We start from the raw sequence: 15,601 nt of genomic DNA, 5'->3' as shown, positions 1-15,601 counted from the left end.
AGCCTGCACAGGCCCGGTACGCCTTGCATCCATGGTAGAGACAAGGACGCCAGCACAGAAAAAAGCACCGGAGTCTTCCCATACTGAAGGTGCCCCAGGGCTGTCAGCACGGTAATTGCTGCCGGTAAGCTCAGAGGCAGAGGGGGCACCGCTCAGAGATCTGTAGCAGTGTCAGCGTCTGATCCCTCCCCATCCTTCTATGTGAGAAAGGTAGGGAGGCATTAGAATGCCGGTGCATAATGCAATCTAAAACCCGCCAGGATGGCAAGGAAAGAGACGCGGCTCCAAGAGGAAAGACAGGCTGCTGTTTCTCTCTCACTCCTGCTCATCCTCATTACCATAGCAACAGACAGCTTGAACACCTGATCAGGTCGCAGCAACCAAGTCTCCCTCTGTGCCCGTCTAGAGGGTGATCCACACCTCCCCCTAACGTCACTCCTTCGTGCATTCATTTCCCCACGTTTCAGCCACTGCTGCTCCCCACAGGGAGCCTGGACAAGCCCCAGAATAGAGAATTATTGGCTGCCCCACAATGCGGGAGATGCAGCTGCAGTTGGAGCCTCGGCAGGTGCACCCCAGAGGCTAGGAGAGGACAGGTCTCCAATGAGGGGCCACACCTGCTCCTCGGTTGTGGAAGTAGAAAAGAATGGGTGCATGGAGGGAGCAGCGTTGCTCTGCTCCCCGGACTGTGCACCTGCGTGACAACATTTGGAAAGAGCCCTTTGCACATGGAGAGTTCTGCAAGCACGGGGTTCTCCCAGACCCTGTAAAGACTTCCCTGGACTGGACCAAGTTACTGAATGTCTGTTCTCACCCAAGCCACTCTGCTGGCACCTGAAGGCCAGCGAGGGAGGATTGTCCTCCTCAGCCCCACAAGGTGAGTCCATTGATGGGCAGCCTGCATCTTCTGGAACATGTTGCCAAGAGGAGTCCACCAGCTCATCACTGTAGGCTTTTAGGAAGGCCTGGAAAATGTGTTCTTTTCCCGGGTCCGTCTCTTGATAAGCTTGCTGTCATTTCTGTTTGACAGCATGTTTCTGTTTAACAATGTTCTGTGGAGCAATGCTATTGGATTCATGGTTGGTTTTCTCTTTCTTATGGCGATTATTATATTATATGTATATCTTGCCATTTTTCCCTCTTGCAAGCAACCCCAGGTGGCTTTCATACTTTCATACTCCTCCTCTTCTCCAAGTTTCCTTCACACCAACCCTGTGAGGTAGACTAGACTAAGTCAGTGACTGACCCCCAGGACACCCATGAGCTTCATGAAGATCAGAACCTGTTTCTCTTGTCCCCAAGTGCACACCCGCTTGTTAGGCTGGCTCTCAACGGTTTTGATTGCATCCTTACTGTTTCCATTGTGTCTTTAGCACACCCACAGTCATACCAGCTTTAGTCCTGTGTGTGGCTTTGCAAGGGCTGCTTCCTTGAAAAGCAGCCAAGAACTATTTTTATTCTATCAATCAATCAATCAATCAATCAATCAATGTGCATTTAATGTGTGTGCACTGGGAGCAGAACCTGCCCGCCCATTCACTCCGTGCAATCCCTGTACACTTGCTACAGTAGACTGCGGTCTCCTTTCCACAACTCCACTTCCTCCAAACTGCTGCCCTTCAGATGCGTCCAACTACACCTTCCATCACCCTCCAGGAGCAACCCATTGACCGTACTGGCCAAAGAGCATGGAGGTAGCAATCAGGTCCATTTGACGGAACCGGCCTGTGTTGTCTCTTTACACACCCAGGTATGTTACCTTCCTTCTATTTCGTGAACCACACCATTAGTCTGTCCCTTTCTCCACCCATAGCTTTAAAAGCTCTCCCCATTTCATCTTAGAATAATGGGATTCTTACAGTTTGATGCTTTAGATATGCCACCCTTTCTTGATGCCAGTTTTTCCATCAACAGCCAAAGGTGTTTCCTCCCACTGCAGTGGATGGGTGCAAAAGACATCTGGAAACTCATCTAATTACAAATGTGTATCACCAGACAATGAGGAGATCAAAGCCTTAATTCAACCTGCCATTTCTTAGCAAAGAGATCACACACACAATTCACTAAGAATAAAACCAGACTTTGGCTGATCATGTTCATAGAGTCATCCAGTGCTGCTACAAAAGATTAAAATGTGGACATTTTCCTGCGGTGTTTGATTTTATTATTAGTGACTTCTGCAAATAAGTGGCTGGCTGTACTCAGACATTGATCAAACCATTAGATGGACACATCCAATTTGACCAAGGATGAGCATGAACATGCGATGCTTTCCCCATGGCTGTGCACAACCAGAGGTTCCCTCACAAATGAACCCAGCTGCATCTCTTACCCCATTTAAGTATTGCTCAGCCACACAATCAGGGTGTCCTGGGGGCACCCTCCCCATGAGCAAGCCCTCTTCCTGACCTGCTAATGCAGGGCTGTGAAGGACAGGACGTGGCAGAGGGCCTTTGTTCATGGGACTGCTATATATTGGGGATGACTTGATGGCACATAACAACAACACCAACACATTTCTATGAGCTTCTCAGCAGCAACACATGCCCATGAGGGCTGGGCAGTGACAGGTTGGGATAAGAGGACCAACCATCATCAAGAAGAGCAGGTGAAGATGCAGGAAAGAGGATAGACATTGTAAGGGACCCGATCATCGAGCAATCAGAATCACTGCCACCTTCCTACCAAGAAAAATGGCACTCAGGGTGGATCACCATAATAAATAACCCTTGAGTGAAACAATAATAAAACAAATGCATTAAAACTCAATTAACAGTCCAACAGTAACAGGGATGCAAACGGTGTCCATCCAGCCCAACAGACTCGTTTCCATGCCAAAAGGCTCTGCCTGCCCATGGGAGAACGAGCAGAGAGACGGTGTAGACAGAAAATCCTTCCAGAGCAGGGCTCTCTGCATCCAGGAAGCAGCTGCCAAGAACAGCCTCTTTTGATTGCCACCAAACACACCTCCAAAGCAGTGGACATTGGCCGAAAGTCCTCTCCCAGAGATCCCAACACATGGCCAGACTTGCTGGGGAGGAGATGGTCTTTCTCCTTAATGTATAGACTAGCTGGGGACTCATCTTCCTGGAAAGACGGATCAGAAATCTTGGGTGCAGTGGCCCAAAACATCTGGAGGGACACCACTTGGCATATCCCTACTGCATTTGAAGGTCTGTCGAATGTAAAGATAGGAAGGGAGAGCAGGGCATGGACATTGCTCGACCACAGTTATAAAGTTCAGACAGCAGACTGAGAAAGCAGTGTAGTGGTTAGAGAGTGCTGGACTGATCCCGACAGATCCCGTCACCCTATACTTGAAGTTGGGGCTTTTTGTTCCACTGCGCATTGTTTTACACTGGCTTTCTTCACACCCTCTAGCACCTTCCTAGTCTTAATCCAACCACACCACGAAAGCGATCACATCTCCGCACAACCTCATACAGCATCCCCATGTTCCTGCCTTTTGGTACCTCACTGAGAACATCTAGGGAAACGGGGATGCCACCCTCTATGAGTGGAAAAGGCCATGCCCCCTCGCTGCAGCCCCTGCCTCCTCCACCAACCGTCCATCAATTGCAGACATTTCTGTACAATTCTTACATCCGGACTGGCCACGTTGACCTTCTGGGTGTTCCGTAGCTGTTGTGAAGCACCAAAAAGGCCAAATTCAGCTTGGAAGCAAAAGGCAGTGGACACAAGATGCCTTTTTAAGAAAATGGTGCTGCACGGGAGGAGGCTGGGACCTGAAAAGGTCTTCTGGACCCCTCAGAGTGGTCCACCCCTGTTCTACACACACCCTGCCAAGGATTACCTTTCAAGAGCCCATTTGGTTAAGAGGCAGGCCAGTTTCACAGCTATGATTGAAGTGGAGGCGAAAAATAATTTTGACCATGGGTGGGATCTATACGACAAAGTGTGAAGTCCACTGGAATGTAGTACACCTTCAAAAGATCCTTTTGCTTCTTGAATATGCGGCCACCCATCAGAATGAATGACATCTTGCTAATCTCTATAAAAAGAATGCATTCCGGTTCCTGCCAGTAGTAACAGTCACAAACGTTTGGAACATATGAGACCCAGATGTTCAAGAAATGATATAAACCCAGACTTTGACAATGGTGCAAAATATTCAAATTTGACTGCGGCAGATGTGGAGATGAATTTGTGGAAACATGTGTATTCATATTTGCTTTTTCTCCTGCCTTTCAACACACTGGTCATAGCTGGTAGTTTTCAACTCTGTTTTCTTAGCTTCTCTTCACCTCACACCCATTTTTTAAAAAAAGAACACTCTCTCTCTATTGATGTCTCTTGAATACACACACATGCATCCCCTTCTGTTCTCCTCCCCAGTAATGTGTTCCAGATGCTCCAGTAATACGCATGTGCGAAACTCCCTTTCTGCCTTTTCCCAATGCGCGACTTTAATGTGCAACTCCTTTGCTCCGAGTGGAAGCAGATTTGCCGGACGGAAGCTTCAGAAGCGACCCCTTGGCAACGAACAGCCATGCAGGAGCACTGATGCTCCTCTCCATCCACTGTGCGGGCACTCATTTTGAGGGGCGCAGTATGAACTTGCGACATGGCCGCGCCCTCACACTCATCCCATTCCAGACATGCAGTCTCCGAATTTCTAGCCAGGGAATGCCATTGTGGGGTGGAGGGAGAGAAAGAGAGAGAGAGAGAGTCACAGAGTTGTATGTTTCTCATGTGCATTTTGGTCTGAGGTAGCTAGCTACACAACTCTGGACAAGAGAGGGTGCATCATTTTGATAAAATTGCACCTGCTAAGTTAGGAGAAACAATTACTATAGTTTAACTATAAATGTGTGCATCACACCCTGGTGGGGAAGCTGTGATCACAGACTTGTCCTCTGCCACTCAGTTTGCTGCCAGCCACTCGCTCTGGACGGCAACTTCAAGGCCCTTTGTGTGCAGAGTTTAACTCCTCCATGTACAAGTTTCCTCGAGCAGCATCCTCTATGCATTTTGCCCCAGATCCCCCCCACCCCCCCATCTTAAAGGGGCTTTGGTTTGGGATCAGCACCTTTACAGTCCTGGCCCTGACAAACCGCCCTTCCCAGCCCATACTTTCGCCCTGCATCTCTTGCTTTCTCTTTGCGGCATGATCCTTTCTTTGTCGCAACACAGACTCTTGCCTCTGCCGAAACCTTAGGCCAGGTCTTTTCTTTTCCCAGGGTGAGGCGGCGTATAAAATCAAAAATGGGCATCTGCCTCCTTTTTCAGAAGACAAGGCTTGATTTGACGGTGCCCCTGTCTGAAGGACTGTTCCTTACTAGCCCGTTTAAGGACTGAAAAGACCAAAACATAAGAAGAGAGAGCAAGGCAGAGGGGCCTTGAAGTTACAAACTTCTCCACTGTGGAAGATGCATTCTGTTTCTATTTAGATTACAGTTGCTATTTCTAAAAGTGCTTCTCTGCATATAAATTAGCATTTGGGTTCTTTGCAAATCTGTGTCCTCTTTTTCTTCTCCCGTTTGACGATGCACTTCCTCTTCTTTGGTGCTGGCCCTGTGGCCAGTCAATGCATCAGTGGCTGCTCACAGGGACTTTAATCTGCACCAACTCAGCAAAACCCACCTTGCATTATTTCATGCCTCTATCCAGTTGTAGGGAAAGAGATTAGGTTTGGACCAAAATGGGTAACCTGCCAAATGTCCTCATCATCAGTTGCTGGCCACATCAGTCATTACAAGAATTACAAGTCGATGGGACAGAATAGCCGGATCTTTCTTGGCAGGTTGGAACGGTTGCGGGGGGCAAAGCTGTCCTCCCCTGTATCAAAGATGATGCAATTGATGTCTCTGTGTATATAAAGGAACAAAGAAAACTGCAGTTTGATGAGTCAGAGTGAGGGAGACACATGCTGAGAGACACACACAGAGAGAAAGGATTCTGGGCACAGGAGATCACCTTTCCCACCCACCTCTCTGGGACTCTGATGTGGGGACAGTGGTTCTGCTGCTTGCAAGGAGTGCTACGCTTTCTCTGCTCACCTGGGATCATCATGGATAGATGGAAATAAACACACATAGCCCATCTTTCCTTCGGAGTCCAAAGGTCTCTCTTCCAAAAGAAGCCCAGGAAAAGTTGGCCTTGGGACTTCTTAAAAGTCATGGAAAGAGGGAGCATTATTGGTGCTCCTGTCATTGTATGGAAGAGTCCAACTACCTTTACACAGTCGGAGTTCTAGTTGTATTTACTTTTCACTAGGAAGGAGCCACGGGGGACCCCCTGTAGAATCTGAGCTGCAGCTTTGGAGGAGGACAGAGTTAATGCTTCACCCTTGCTCCATTTTCTCCATCGCACTTCTTGGCCACCAACAGCCCACACCCTTGCCCTGGTGGTGCTGTGATGGTATAAACACGCCAGGAACGAAATGAAATGAAACCGAAGCAGAAGACACTTGCTTTTCACAAAAACAAAACAAAGAAAAAATGTCCTCAGGTGCTTTGAAAGGATAGTCTGTTTGCACAGGAAATCTCTCTGTCAGGGACCACTTATCTTCCGCTGGATACTTTGGGAATGGAGTCATTCCACCCTTTCTTCTGTGTTGAAATGAAGCATTTCAACACTGAAGACAGAGCAGTCAGACTCTTTTTTAAAAATGCCTTGATGATGAAAAGAGAGTTCTCAATTGTGTTAGGCAAAATAAAATACCCGTTCAGGGCATTTGAGAACTTTTTTTCTCTTTTGTTTTTGGGGAGTCAAGGTGCCACTTCTGTCCACCCCCTTATCTAATGGGACTCCCATTTGACTCTGACAATTCCCTCGCACAAACTAGAGGAGGAATGGGCAATGTGTGGCCCTTCAAAAGTTGTTGGACTACAGATCTCTTTACTCTCACCATTGGCTATGCTGGCTAGAGATGATGGGAGCTGGAGCCCAAGAACACCTGGGGGGACCCACCCCTGAATAGAAGCACATTACACCTCCTGAAGCCTCTAAACATTGGATAAAACCCATCAGTTAAGCATCATCCACACCTCTGCATGTTTCCTCCTTGGCCCGGGGGGCATTCTGAATTACCTGGTCTTGTTTCCAAAATGTAGCAAGAGCTTAGGAATGTGCTAGCATCCCCGTAAAAGAAAATATCTGAACTGGTACCAAACACAGAAAGTGTGGTATGCAGCAGCTTTAATCTTCATTGTGTCTTATCCCAAGACCAGTCAAGTTGATTCAATGTTTTGGTCCAAACTGAGAAGGATTCCAGAATTATCAATACGCCTAAGTCATCATGCTTTTACAATTTGCCTTGAACATATAGGGATGGTCCTTACCCCATGGTTTCCAGCTCATTTCCTGCATCACTGCTCTCATCTACATCTCCACACAATGCTTCCACCACTCACACACAGGCTGGGGAACAGATTCTGGAGGACTCAGTTCAAAGCAAAACATCGATGTTACATTTCTACAAAATTCCCAGGTATCTGACAAGGAAGCAGACACATCGGGGTGACTTTTGCTATGGTCAGAAAACAGATTCCTAATAAGAAAGGGCACCACAGGGCTCAACAGGGTCCAGATGCCAAGGAGGTGTGGGGATAGAGAGAACAACACAGGATCTCAGTGAGGGATCACATCCATGTTAGCACCCAGACACAACAGAGATCTTGCGACAATGAAAAGCAGTCATACAGGAAGTCTGGTCCTTCCATGACTCCATGATGGTCACATCAAGGGAGCTTTGGGACTCCGCAATGCCAAGCTGCTGAGTACCATCCGAGAAGAAGGCGAGAGTGCAAGGGCATGTCTACAGAGGATGAGCTACATCACTCAACAGCAGAAGAGCCTGGCTTCAGTCCCAGGCGTCTCCAGTTAAAGACTGCTCAGGTGGCAGGGCAAGAGAAAGACCTCTTCCCAAGAAACAGGAAACCCTTTGCCAAGGAGACAATACTGGATTAGACAGCCAAATAGTCCGCACTGGCCTGTGGCCACATCCCACATGCTTTGAACCCAGTTTATCATATCCGCTCCCAGGAACTGTTGCCCGGGGTTCCTGGGCTAGGTTTTTCCCCCATCCTCCTCCTTAATCCAGCAACTGCCCATGTTGTTGCCCAGGTTAATGGAGCAACGTGTGTCTCGGGCCATTTCAGGACGTTCTTTGCCATCTGTGCTGATTTCTTTACCTGTAGGTATCAAGATCTATATGGCAACACTTTAAGAGGTTCAGGAGGACTGGACTTCTGGCGCTGTAAAACAGCTGCGTTATCAGCCACAAGTCAGTCAGGAGTGCCACATGAACAAGGGTATTTTTCAATGGTGCAACAATGCTTTGGAAGGTAATCTCAGGCCGGGAGAGTATCTTGATATGCCTAGAAATGAAGTCCACAGCAACCAAACACTGTTGACCTCCCAAGTCACACAGGAGAGCTGCCAGCCTTTGCGATTAGCTAAGGTTGCTTTTATTGAAGGCTTTTGCCATCCCTCTGGTCTTCTGCAGCCATCACAGTATGAAATTTTGTTTGTTATGGCACTTTCCATCGTAGACCAGCAACCAACCAACCTTGCTCATTTGCAGCATTTGGTTAGAATTGTGGTACAATACAGTTTCCTTTTGTTATTAAGCATTTCAATTCACTCAGTTATCCTTGGCTAGGCACGCATTTTCTACTCATTTCTAAAGCATAAGTCTGATATTTAAGTCACCTGATGAAGCATTAAACTTCTTGAAGTTCTGGATTTGTCCAAACATACATACATACCTACCTACATACATACATATTTACATGGTTCTTTAAATTGTAAGGCCACACATGCAAGGAGTCTGCTATAATCAACTGTTTCTCCTCAGAAATACTTTGCTATGAGGTTGAATATCATCATTCTTATTGTACACCACTAGCATCAGAATGGCATTTGGTCAAATATTTTCCTTTTCTCAAGGTCACTAAAGATTTACAGTCTGTGTGAAGGTAGACTACATAGGCACATGAAAAAGATTTCCGTGCCCAAACACTAGCAAGGCACTCTTTTTGGGTTCAGTGTTCGAAACATGGTGCTAGACAGACAAACTCGAATCAAGCCTGAACTTTCTCTCAAAGCCGAATTGACGAAACTGAAGCTGTCCTATTTTGTGCATATCAAGGCTCACTGGAGAAGACCGTCATGCCAGGCAGAAGGCAGAAGAAGACAACCAGCTATGGAATGGATTCATCCCACCAAGGAAACCATGGCCTTAATGCATAAGAGCTGGGTAGGGCTATTAAAGACAGGGCATGTATTCCTAGCATTGCAATAAGTTGGAGCCAACTTGATGGCACATTACAACATGACAATTTTTTTCAATTTTGATACGAGTTCTGGAACAGAAGGTGATTATCATCTATCCTTAAACCTTAATAAATTGCTTACTCAGGATGCCACCTAACTGAAGGATGACCTTGGGGTAGTTTATAATCATAGATGCAAAGCAGTTTGGTGCATAGCAACTTGCATCAGCACGAACTATTAAGATAAAGCACTGCAGATGATTTCCTTTATCTTTGCAAAAGCATTCTCCTAATCTAGTCCCCCATACTGGAATGGCCTGGCTATTTTAAAATGTACAGGCAAAGAATAGATTGGTGTTAGTGCTCGCAACATGGGGAAATACAGATTTCCCATATATGATGGAGCTGTCCTAAGGTGGCACAAGGTTAGAAACAAATACTAACCACAATTAAAGTTATGTTAGGTTATGATATTCCACAGATCTGAAATCCAGGGCAACTCCTCTCCCCTGTCCATACATCGTGTTTTTGCCAGCTGGGGTCTCTTTAGGAGGCAGGAGTCTTTTACAAAGACCTACACAAATCACAGGGAAATCAAATATGAAAGAGGTTATCATAAACAAACATCAGGCATCAGCTTGGAATTTCTTTAAAGCAGTGGCCAAGTGGAGGGGAAAAAGGGTATACATTGTTAAAAGCTGGTTGTGTAATGTGTTGGACATGGCAACAATTGCAAAATTAACCAAATAGATACAGATCTGGGACAAGAGCAAGAAGCAAATATCTTTTGCAATGGTTGGAAAAAGATGGTTGTTTTTATTTTTGTTGTTATGAGTTAAAATGCCATTTGGCTATGGGTACACATGAAACAAGTTCAGATTTAAAAATTAACTCTATAGTTAAAGCAGGGTTAAATGTATATATTGGCAGTCATTGAGTCATATTTTTGTACTTTTTAAAGCATTTTGCAGAAGCAGTAGTAGTACTAAGAGTGTGGCGTTGAAAAGAATACAGATCTTGCTTAAAAGTTACTGGACTGAAAACATTAACCAAGTTGCATTGTGTTTGTATAATATGTAATAAAAGCTTTCTTTTTAAAAAGTCTAACAGAAATGTGTTTCTTGTTACAGCCGTTCATGCACAATATTCAGGAAAGACCTTCCTGCTTCCTTCATCATGTTCCTCTTTGACAAGAGGAAGAATGAAGGGGCAGGCGGGAGCATGCCGGGGCCCCTCTCGATGGACTTGGAGACAGGTCTGGCCGTGTGCCATTTGGGGTTGCCCCGGGCATTTGCCTAGTACTGGGTGCACTAGCCAGATCGGTAAAGGGGTTCCTTGCCAAGTGTTTCCCCTCATGTCCTACCATTCCTATAATCTGTACGGGTGAAGGAAACACGTGCTAGGTTCACACTGTAATGCAACATCATTGAATCTCATTTTCTCAAACCTATAAGTAACCCAAAAGTTCGCGATCCCTCAAAATTTGCATTAGCCAGAATCCTGCTGTTCTGATTCACTGATCAAAGCATGCCCTCAAATCTGTGGAAAAGAGGCTCATGCAAAAGTTTGTGCATTGGGGAAACATGCATATGAGGCGAAATGACCTATGGGAGCAGTATGTTCGAAGAAGTGTGCACAGAAATGAAACAAATTTTAATTTGAACTTTAAAAAATAAAAATCCTCAAAGGAGTGGAGGAACGAAATTGGAGAAAGGAATGACAAAGTCCATCGTGCCCTGTGGTCTGCATGGAGCCCCTGAGCGCAGCTTGCTGGACCACATGTCACTCAGTGTCAGCGCAGATTTTCTCCATGCTTCTTCCTGAAAATGCACAATCCATCCCATAACCTTCTCAGGTTCCACATTGAACCTGCAGAGGCCAACGGTAAGCATCTGTGCAACCAAAAGTGGCAGCAGCAGCCTCAATGGCAATGGAACCAAAATTGCTTCCAACCCAACGTTTTTTCAACCCATTCCCTGGGCAGGTAGCAGTCAAAATAACCTTAAGATAGTCCAGGGTGCTGATCTTGCTAATCTGTTGCAGTGGGAACAACCACGAGGCTACTAGATGCTTAAAGACGAAGGACATTCTTCTGAGGGCACTCAAGAGTTTCTGAACTCGGAGGCTGAGGAGCATCCTGAGAGGTGTAGGATGGGTGTCAGAAGGAACATCTCCTTGGCTAGCATTTTCTCTAGGCAGGCTTTTCTGCATTTTGGGGTGGGGAGGGAAGGAAAGGGGCTCACGAAAGCTCGCATCCTGGCATCTCAGTCTCTTCCCATTCCCATCCACTGAATCACCCCCTTTCATTGCTCTTTGAAGTGGACAGAGGGGCAACGGACACAGCTTTGCCTACAGTGGCCCTAAGGGTGGAGTGGGGTGGGATTCCAAGTCCCAGCTCAGAGGTCAAAGCACAGTCTTATCCAGGAGCTAAGGATCCAAAATATCCCACAATCCCTCAGGTGCTTGCTGTGGGCCATAAGGTCACTTCCTATTGTGTTATGAAGTTTCTGGGGTCTAGCAACAACTTCTGCAGAGGGTCCAAAGGACAGCAGTAAGTCTGCAACATGTCCATGCAGACTCCAAAGTACAGAATATCAGAACAAAATAACCCTTTTGCAAAAGCTGTCACTGATTGTGACAATACTTTCCTAGTTAAGCAGTGCTGTGTGAATTCTACACTTGCACTGGAAAGGATAGAGGTTCTATTTAAGTCCCGGTGTAATTGAATCAAGTATGTCTGCATGCAGATACACATCCATATACTCTGGAATCTAATATATAATTTAAAATGAACTTTCTATTATTCGCCAGCCACTGTTCAGCCATGAATCCCAGAGCAGCTCACAAACAAAACATAAAACACAACACAGCAGAACCAGCAGGGAGGAAAAACAAACCACAGAACAAATCCAGCATAAAAGGAAAAGCTACACTCCAAAAGAAGTCTTCAAATTGAATAAGTCTCACCTGGCATGGAAAAACAAAGAAATACTGCTAGGTGAACTTTTTTTTGGTGGGGTGGGGGGAGGATTTCCAAAGACATCCACCTTATTTCAGTTTATGTAGGGATACAGAGCAGGACTTCCCAGGTTGATGACAGTGGCTTCGCAAAGAGATGAAGGAGCAGGTAGCCTCCTATGAATCCCACCCCAAAGCTTGTATAGCATATAAAATGTCACTGCTGCATAAAACAACCTGGGAATTGCCATGCAGCTCATCTGGGGAGCATCAGGTTGGACCATGCTGACTGGGGCTGTTTGGAGTGGTGGACATCTGGAGGATGTTTTCTACTTTGCCAGTTCATTCTTTCAGATGCAGTTTCACTCTCTAGTTGGTGCTCTGTCCAGAAACGGGGCAGTATTGATTAGAGCGCAAAGAGAAAAGATGAGAACTGAAGCTCTGGCTTCACAGCTAGGAAATCACTGAAATAAAATCCAAAGAAACTTGCTATTCAACAAAACAGCTCCTCTCCTCTGCCTGGTGACCAGATCAGCTTTGCTCCATCCACACAGTGCAAACTGTCCAGCAAAACTTGGAGGAACGATCCATCCTCTGATCTGGGAACACACCAGCCAGCCAGCCCAACACAGACATCCGTGGCCCTTCAGGAATCCAAATTCTGATCCACTAAAGTTGGAGCAAATGAATTTGACCCCCTGAGGCCATCCCCCCAGCCACACAAGAATCTAACCAGCAGCTCCTGCAGGGTTGGGGCATCCTGTTCTCCCTATCTTAGAACAGGCCGTCAGTCAAACTTAGAACCAAACACAAAGGAACAGATCTGTGTTACCATCTTACCCGTCACAAGGTGTAAGATCTACACACCTGCAGAGTGTCACATAGCAGTCCCAAGCGGTAGAACTCCGTTGAGACTCCTTGTGCTAGAATTCCACCAATGTGGAATTCTCTTTCCTTTGTCTTTCCAACAGTAGCTTCAGATGCCTCTGATGAACACCATTTCGCTCTTCTGAAATGTGTGCTCCATTCCTCGTCATTTTCCCTGCAGATGCCTGATCGCCTGGTCTTCCTCAAGCTTCCCCCTCCCACTTAGACCTCTCTCCAGTCCTCCTCATGACTCTCATCTGCACAGCAAATCCAGCTTTCCTCGCAACATCATCTGCCACCCATGTTCCTTCTCCTGTCCCCCCTCTATCCCACCAGCTGTGCCTCTGGAACATCCAGAAATAAACTGCATTAAGAATGTTAATTTATGGATCGGGGAGGTGGCCCAAGGGACCACTTGAAGTCATTCCCCACGAGGCTCAGCATTTTCTATTATCTTCCCTAAAGCACACGGCTGCTTCATCCACTCCCCTCACTTCCTTTCTTCCTGCCCCTCTCCCACCACCCTGGAGCAGCCAGTCAGGCTTGAGCCACCCCCCAATAGTTCCTATCAGACCCACATGTGGTCTTTGACATGCTGATCAAAGCCTCCACCCCACCCTTGAAGTGCCGCAGAGGGTGCATCATTTGGTCAAGCCCCAAACCAGAAATGAGCATCTGTCGTGCCAAGGGGAGCCACAGGAGAGGATGTGCAGTGCTCAGTCCTGTTTCCATTGCTTTCCCAAAAAATAAGTGAGTCGTAGACACACCAACAAGGACACTCTCTTCGGAAATGCACGGAAGTTGTTGCCACCCCTGGCTGCAGGGAATGGGGCAGAGCCCAGAGATGTCCATCCTACTTAGACACATCAGACCAGGAACCTTTCTTGGCAGGGAAGTGGCCATTAGAGAAGGCAAACCAAACCAACCTCCAGCTGCTGAGACTGGCCAAGACACACATACTGGCCTATTTCAGAAACAATTCCATTTTCAGCCCTTGGCGCATCTTTTCCGAACCCCTTATCACTCCTGCACAAAGACCTGCTTTCCCCTTGGCTTCTGCCCCGGGTGTCAGAAGATCAGTGGATCCTAAACCAGGCATGAAATAGAAGGGGCTAATTGTACAGGGGAGATCAACAGGGAGGTGGCCAGAAGAGTAGGAGAGCTGATGGTGACAGTTAGACACACAACTCCGGGACAAAGGGGCAGCCCTGTGGAAGAAACACGCTGCATTTGGGCATCACAAACTCGCACCGCGTGCGAGAAACACCAGAAACACCCTCCCAGTCCTGAGGGTGGGAAACCCAACAAAATGCAATATCAATTGATCCAAATGCAGTTGGCCGCGAAGATGATAGACAGAGAGCAGGACGGATAATAGTGACAGATACTGCGGTAAGGCCGAGACCCTCTTGAGCCTCCAAACAACAAGCAGTTGCGGATATCTGTGTTGACACTTCAGTCCATGCAAGGGAGTCTTCAGCCTTCGCTGCCCGCGTTACACACACCATCCTTCCCTCAGGAGTTAATCTGCTATAAGACACCCATTTCTAGATCTTTCCAGCCTGAACACTGCTACTAAAAATCATATGTACAAATCCAGAACGGGGAGAGGAGAAATGAAGGATGCCTCGAAGGAAACGCAAGAGCCTTTCTCCACAGCCGGGTTTGCACACATCCTCGCTGCCTTCCGCACAGACACGCACGCACAAGCATTGTCTGGGATCATTCCTGCCCTGCATTTGTGGCCAAGAGGAAGGAGGCCTTTGGTACCCGGCGGAAGAACCCTCGGCTGTGACGGTCAGGTAGCTTGCAGGCAGCTGGGAGAGGAGCTCCACAGGCCATCCCTGTTTCCAGTGTAACGGCAGCAAAGATGGCAAAGAACGGGTGGGGGGAAGCCACATTACCTGCAGTCTGTCCTGTCATGCTGCACCCAGACCGTCAGCCCCGGAAGGTCTGGCGTTGTCATCGAAAGCAATGCAGGGAAGGGGGGAGAATAAAAGAAAAGGCACACTCCCAGCTTAGTCCATTAAAAGGCTGTCTGCTTTCCCTGTACAGCAGCTTCTGACCTCCAATCCTAACATTAATAGCCTGGATGCTTCACTGCCTCCTTGCTGTTCCCTAGCTCATGTCGTCACCAGGTTTCCGCCACCCTCATTGGCTGCGAGGAAGCAGATAATAATACTGCTAATAGCACTGGCTGGGCAGGAATAGGCAAATCTTATGTTTCAAAGACAAGCCGCACCAGGAATCTGAAGAGGGAGACCAAGAAGAGAAACTTGAATTCAGTCAAACACTTACTGGCCTTTGGCCTTCTCTCTCCAAGGACTTTGGATTAAAGTCTACAAACACTTTTCAAAAGCAAATAACCCCATGTTTGCCCAAGTGCAGCACTTTTCCCTAAATATGATGGCAAAGAGACTACTGTTATCCCCTTACTCGGATCCTCCTATTCCTCTTGTTTTAACTGGAGACCTTTATGGAGGAGCAGCAAGGGACCGGGATCAAAACAGAGGGGCTGCACATTGCTGCAATTTCGC

The 15,601-nt window shown here is 47.0% G+C and overlaps 1 protein-coding gene across 1 annotated transcript in view; it reads right to left on the bottom strand.

Annotated features, from left to right (window-relative positions):
• Window positions 1-15,143, bottom strand: part of PAK3 (p21 (RAC1) activated kinase 3) — a 50,185-nt gene extending 35,042 nt beyond the window's left edge. Inside the window, exon 1 of the mRNA XM_044427317.1 lies at window positions 14,969-15,143. The gene's annotated coding sequence lies outside the window, so the exon portion shown is untranslated. The remainder of the gene's footprint in view (window positions 1-14,968) is intronic.
• Between the last annotated feature and the right edge of the window lie 458 nt (window positions 15,144-15,601).

The sequence above is a fragment of the Varanus komodoensis genome, unplaced genomic scaffold (assembly GCF_004798865.1).
Source record: "Varanus komodoensis strain SLA01 unplaced genomic scaffold, ASM479886v1 scaffold18_3, whole genome shotgun sequence".
Lineage (NCBI taxonomy): Eukaryota > Metazoa > Chordata > Lepidosauria > Squamata > Varanidae > Varanus > Varanus komodoensis.
Note: the sequence above shows the minus strand (reverse complement) of the source record. Positions and strands in the feature narration are given on the sequence as shown.